This window comes from Corylus avellana, chromosome 8 (assembly GCF_965113065.1).
Source record: "Corylus avellana chromosome 8, dhCorAvel1.hap1.2, whole genome shotgun sequence".
Taxonomy (NCBI): Eukaryota; Viridiplantae; Streptophyta; class Magnoliopsida; order Fagales; family Betulaceae; genus Corylus; species Corylus avellana.
The window spans coordinates 22,284,181-22,291,349 of NC_142497.1; the positions used below are offsets into that span (position 1 = coordinate 22,284,181).

The following is a 7,169-nucleotide window of genomic DNA, read 5'->3' on the forward strand; positions in this document are numbered from 1 at the left end:
AAACAGAACTCTACTTAAAGCTTCCCATTCATTCATTAATTATAATAAGCATCCTTACATCACCTTATATAACCCACCAACTTATTCAAAACAGACTAGACCTAGAATGCAAAGTAATTGTGAGCATGACAAAGGTTAAAGAGAAAGAAAAAATTACAAGAATCCCTTTCTCCCAATACACTTTGTAATATGTTTGGATTGTTGATGGCAATTCGAACTCTTGTTGACATGGAACTTATTGCTGGTGATTAAACTGAAACACTATTGGTGATGTAGGACATGACTTTGTCAATGAGTCCCTTCATTCCCTGCACGACAAGGTTCGAATACCATATTAAATTATAATTTATCAAAATCGATACTATAAAATATGTATTCAAAAGTGATCCATATATGAGTCGATAAATGAATATGAACATTATCAAACATACCCAAAAGTGAAGTGGCCACATTTGTTAGAGGGGGGGGAGGAGAATATCGCACCATTGGGAGGGGAACGCGACCTGTTACATTATAAATGGGAGGAGGATATAGCACAATTGGGACATCGTTCACATTTGTTGTAGGAGGAAGGGGAGAACGAAATCGCAGCCTTGAGAAATCATCATACTTCTCACTTGTTAAGCTCCTTGCATTCCCTGCACAAACGGGTAATAACTTATGCTGTCAATTCAAATAATACAAAGAAAATGAATCTAATGGTTGTTGTGGACCAAAATTCAATATAATTGAGGATTTATGTTATCACTTTTAACCCTCTTTTTTGGGTAGTTGTCTATTAGAGGGGTTTCTCTACCCGGCACCCGAGCAGGGAGGGACTTCCTGCTCGGGCAAGGGGTCCATCTGAGCAGGGCCCTCTCACAATTTCTTGTTATTTTCTGTACTCCCTACTCCATCGATAGAAAATGACATGAAAAGATCATATTTTCAACGTAGTTGGTAAAGAAAAAAGTAACATACCATAAGGGATTTTGCGAGCAAAGCATGTTATGAGAAAGGTAAGCAAGAAGAACAAACACAGCCGTGCTTGAAAACCCATAGCTCTCTCTTTCTCTCTATCTCTCTCACTCACTTCTCAATCTTGGAGAAACACTGAAAATCTATTCACTATTTGTACAGGAAAAATTGTAGTTGTCGCCCCACATGATTAATTAGCATTTAAGGCTGATATTTGCTATCCATGAATGATGAGAATCTAATCAATGTTGAGAATTTACTGCATCAAACCTGATTTTATGATAATTTTTTCTTCAATAATGTGAATTTAATTAGAATTAATAACCAAACCATGAATTCTTCACACCAACTTAGGTGACATATTTTAAGTATATCATCTCCATATTGTTGTGAAGTATTCGGCTTGAGCGATTAATTAAGCCCAAACGGTTGAAATGGTTCAGAGAGAAGCTTGCCCATCATACATGTCTATTGAACTGGGGTTTTGAAAGATCAAGCGGTTTTTATAAACTAAACGAATTCCAACCACACCATAGGTAAGTATTGGTCCATATTTTAATTAAAATGTGTTACTAAAAATATTTATTAAAATGTGTTACTAATAATGAGAATATATTGGTTAATTGAATGGATAAATATGGGAGTTTCATAGATTAATGAGGAGTTAGTACTTGACAAAATTATAACTCCTACATTAATTAATAAGGTAAATGTACGAATGTAATTAATTAAGATACTAACTCCTCATTAATTTTTGATTGTGTTATTGAGTTTAAGTGTGTGATGCAATAAATGGTCCATCCACATGTGTAAATAAGGTAAATGTATGAAAAGTTGACAAGGATTTTCTCCGGTTCAAATGAAGTGGAGGGATTCAGTTGATTTTATTTGAAAGGGATCCAGTTGTTTTTTTTTTTTTTTTTTACTCTCATTTTCTCCTTTTTTTTTTTCTTCTTATAATTACAATTTTAAGAATTAGTCATCCACGTTTCTGGAGTATGCCTTTCCTTTTCTTTTGTAAGTAATTCTATTTTGGTATACTATTATATGATAAAATAATATATGTTAAAAAAACTAATGATTGAATTTCATTAGCACATCATTTTTATTGGATAATTTGCATTTATTTTTATTTATTTTTCAATTATTTCACATATATTTATTAAAGTTTTTTGTCATATATATATATATATATATATATATATATATATATATATATATATATATATATATTGTGCTCCCTAAATCCAATAAATATAGATTAAGTTTTTAATCTTTAGTTTCTTAGGTTTTGAATTTTGCTTCATATCTTAAACGCTTTAGTTTTGAATTATTAAGAAATTATGCTTAACATTTATTGGAGAGAATTGCCTTTCTTTTCCTGTAGAACATTTAAATTATCCAAATTATATGGTCTAGCAATATAGGGACATGAGCATGCACAAAGGGATAACAGAACATTTATTTAATTATATAGGAGAATCACAAAATTTATTATAATGACAAAATACAATTGCACATCTTCTACGGGTGTGCACTTTAGTTGACAAAAATAAATAAATAAAGGAAAAAAAAATAAAAAAAAATCATGAATATCTTAATTAGTCTTTCTAGTCGATGCCGCCACCCGAGGAAGAGGATCGTTATTCGTTGTCCTCCCTTCATTACTTAATTCCCTGCAAAATGGCACCACATTAATCAACATTTGTCATAGGTGATTACTGTCTCTAATTTGGAATTCGGTATTTTAGTTAGAATTGAGATGGACAATATTTGACATTTGCTCTGATATCATGTTAAATTACAATTTTATCTTAAAAACTTGAACTCATAAAAAAAGTGTAACTATGAGAATTTAATTTATATTCTAGCAACATAAATAGGAAATTCTTTCACTAGTAACTTCTCATAATCCCCTGTCAACAGTATTAATTCCCTCTAAATTAACTTCGTATAACGTGAGACAATTTTGTTGATTGAATTCAAAATTCAAATCAATTCTTATCAACATAATGTTATACCCTTCAATTATTTTCCCCTATAAACTATGTATCCAAAAAAATGGATGTAATAAAGATCATCAAACATACTCCAAAGCGAAGCGGGCACATTCATCGGACTAAATGAGGGGGTGGAGGATGCGGACGAGTATGGGTGCTTTCGTGGTCCAAGCTAAACAAAGTCCTTTCATTCTCTGGATGACTAGAATCGGGTGGATGGGGTTCGCCATAGTCTGCATAAAACAAAGTCCTCTTGTTTTCTGCGCAACAGGTTTGAATATCATATTAAACCATCATTTATTATAAAATATTTTTATATACTATAAAATATGTATTCAACGGTGATCCATGAGTCAACAAAATGAATATAAACATTATCCTTGCGAAGTTTACTAAAACCAAATTCGTATTTACTTGCCTTCATGCATTAAACTTATGGATTTCCTCTACCAAAAAACATGTATAATAATCTAAAATGATCTACATGTTACAGAATATATGGACATAAAAACATTATCAAACAATATACCCGAAGGAGGATGGGGTGGATCATGCTTATGATTAGCTCCTGGTTCATCGTAGTCTTCGACGCCCAAATTCTTTTCAATCTCTATAAACATACAATAACTGTTGTTACTGTGTACAATAATTGATGAACAGTATAAAATCGAAAAGAAAGAAAGATTGAGAGAGAGATTCGAAGCACAGATTTAACGTGATTCGGCAATGTGCCTACGTCTGCAGAGAAACAGCTATATTTTTCTCTTAATGATTCAGGATTACATCATAACATATATATAGGAAAAACTCTAAACCCTACTTGTATGGACGTATTAAGGGAATCCCCAAAATACTCCAGCTCCGTGAACGTCGCGATAACGCTCCCGTCTACTTGGCCTTCTATTGAAATTAATATGAGCTACTAATTCCAACAATAACTATCACACATGAAGCAGCCATGTGTCTCGAAAATGTTTCATCATAAAAAAAAATAATAAATAAAAAATTAACATACCTAAAGGGGTTTCGCGAGCAAAGCATGTTATGGCAAAGGTGATGAGGAAGAAGAAGAAGCACAGCCGAGCTTGAAAACTCATCTCTCTCTTTCTAATTTCTTCCTTTCTTCTTTATTTCTCTTGCAGAAACTATGCGAAAATGTGCTCATGTGCATCCACTATTTGCATAGGAAAGATGGTTAATTATTGGCTGCGAGTAATGTTAGGAAGAAACAAAAAAAAAAATCCTTAATCCATCCATAAATGGGTGACCAGGATGACTAAAAAGTAATTTTACATGTAATGCTAGATCCACGTCACCCATTATGAATGGAGCATGACAAATGGCAAACAGTGATTGCCCAGATGGTGAAATTTGGAATCTGTGAAATGCCACTTGGAAGTCAACATAAATTCATTAATGATAAGACCATAACAGATTTAATAACCAACTTGGATTATCTTTTCTTTTCTTTTTTTAACTCTTCTGACAAACGACTTAAAACTTGTATTATCTATTTTTAAGTGTTCGAACAAACAGCTTGGAATTTTGTCATATTAACGATTGTTAATATAGTTAACATTTATCCTTTTAACACTCATTATATTTATCCATATTTTGAAAATGATAATTTATAATATAGTAAAATATTAATATTTAGTTTAAAATAGTGGTTGAGATCTAAAAAAATATACTCAATAAATAATTTAAGAATTTCAGGCAAAAGGGTCATTGTCCGAGCATAGAATAGCCTTTAACCTAAATCTAAACAAAGTATATATGTTGGTAAGACAACAAGTAAATAAGAAATTTCATTCTTCACAACTAACTTCTTATAATACTCAGGGGCGGAATTAGCTTATTACTTACGGGCTTAATTCATGACCTAAAAATTTAAAACATCTCTCAATTAACTATGTATTCAAAAGCGATCAATGAGCCAAACAATGAATGTAAAAATTATCAAACATACTTCAAATTGAATTGGAAAAATTCATCAGATTAGGAGGGCATGAAGGATAAAAATAGGGGTCTTCAGTAAACTAACACACGACAAAGAAAGAACAAAAGGAAGTAAAAATAAATTTCATGTTGATCAGAGTCTTACTGGCCAATTTGGCAGAGTCCCAAAAAAATAGGAATCACAGCTCAAAAAAAAGAAATCTCGTCTATACTTAAAACTTCAAAAAAAACTAGAATAATTCCCATTCATTCATTGATTATAATAAGCGTTCTTACATCACCATAACCCACCAGCTTATTCAAAACAGACTAAACCTAGAGCACAAGTGCGCATCATCTATCGATATACCGTATACACTTTAGTTGACAAGTGAAATGAGTCTTGTTGGCCAATACCGCCACCCTCTTTTGGGAGAAAGGGGATATCATTATTCATTGTCCTCCCTTCATTAATTTCCTACAAATGGCATCACATTTTTGAGGTTAATCAGTATATTTAGTTTTTGGGAAAAATATAAAATGGCCCCCCAAACTAGTTACCAACCAATTGCAATTTAACCACTCTATTAGTCATCAATATCAAATAGGATGAAAAATGCAATACGACGTCTTTTTGGCAAGGTTAAGTTACTAAAATGCCCTAAGGCCCCCCAAATGACGTCATATTGCTCGAGAAAAAAATTTCTTGCACTTACCAAAACGGCACCGTTTTGGTAAGTTTTAAAACCCTTGTCCCTAAACACGCAGCCGCTTCGTTCCTTCGTGTTCTACCCCATTTTCTTCACTTCCCTTCTCCACGCAGCAGTGTATAACTCCATTCGAAAAGTAAAGAAACACTTTGTGTATATTTTGTGGGAAGAAACAAGAAACCTTGGAAGATCGAACAAGTTGCATGCAACCAAAAGAGAAGAAGACATGCTAAAGATCAAAAGAAGAAAAGAGATTCATGGTGAAAGGAAGTGATCAATCTCACCTCGATATCATTTAGGAGAACTCCATGAGAAACCCACTTTGTAAACATCAGACAATGATCGAAGGAAAATCAGAGACTTTAGAGAGAATGAGAAATGATTTAAATAGAAGAGGGCTTAATAAACAAGTAAGCATCCACTTGACTAAAATGGAAAATTTCAGGTTTTTGTTTGTAATTATTGAAGTTATTTCTGGTCAAATGAGAAATACTAGTACATGTGCTTCTGCGTCGGTCTTTTGTTGATTAATACAAATTGATCAGAATTTACCATTTAATCTGAGAGGGCAATATGCCAATATTGCACTCGTTCTATGTTCCATAAGTTGATCATTAATTAAAACGACATGGAAAACAACTGGTTTTTGCCACGGAGCGAGGGATAACCAATTGTCTTCCACTATTTTCTTTCACACGGAATTATACACTGCCGCGTGAAGAAGGGAAGTGAAGAAAATGGGGAAGAACACGAAGAAACGAAGTTGCTGCGTGTTTAGGGACTAGGGTTTTAAAACTTACCAAAACGGCGTCGTTTTGGTAAGTGTAAGGAATTTTTTCCTCAAGCAATACGAGGTCATTTTTCCAAAATGGCGTTTTAGTAACTTTATATTGCCAAAACGACGTCATATTGCATTTTCTATCTTATTTGACGGTGATGACTAACAGAGTGACCAAATTACAATTGATTGGTAGTTTAGAGGGCTACTTTATTACATTTTGAACTTTCAGATGTCAAATTGCAACTAACTGGTAATTTAGGGGACCATTTTATATTTTTCCCTTATTTTTATTTAGATTCAACACTATCTGAGCAACAATTCATGATATCATTATATTATGCAAGGAGAAACCATTAGAGTTTATTCCATGCTAGTAGGCAAATGTCATAGGTGATTACTATCTTTAATTTGGGATTCGGTTTAGGTCCAATATATTTCAGTTAAAATCGAGACATGTGTTCCTTATGTATTATGTTCGAGCATATATGTATATTTACAAGTAAATCTAGACTTTGTAGACATACATGTATTGACGAATACAATGTTCAAACTCGAGACCTTTGTTTTGATACCAATTTTTTTTTTTTTTTTGAACAAATTTATCAATAAATTTATTGATAAATCATCAATCAATTAGGGGCACAAAGATCCCTAGTTACAATACCATAGATACCAAATTATATCACCACTTATTCCAAAACTTAAAATAATAGAAATGTGTAAATATGACAATTTAATTATATTATAACAATGTAAATAGAAAATTCTTTCACTAGTAACTTC

The 7,169-nt window shown here is 32.5% G+C and overlaps 2 long non-coding RNA genes across 2 annotated transcripts; both read right to left on the reverse strand.

The window, feature by feature from the left end:
* Positions 1-1,089, reverse strand: LOC132164715 (uncharacterized). The gene is made up of 3 exons (XR_015913033.1): positions 961-1,089; positions 432-638; positions 1-308 (listed from the first exon to the last, which is right to left on the reverse strand). It is a non-coding gene; the product is annotated as an uncharacterized LOC132164715 (long non-coding RNA).
* A 1,469-nt stretch (positions 1,090-2,558) lies between these two features.
* LOC132163330 (uncharacterized) lies at positions 2,559-3,550 on the reverse strand. The gene is made up of 3 exons (XR_009438277.2): positions 3,487-3,550; positions 3,048-3,217; positions 2,559-2,633 (listed from the first exon to the last, which is right to left on the reverse strand). It is a non-coding gene; the product is annotated as an uncharacterized LOC132163330 (long non-coding RNA).
* Positions 3,551-7,169: the final 3,619 nt, after the last annotated feature.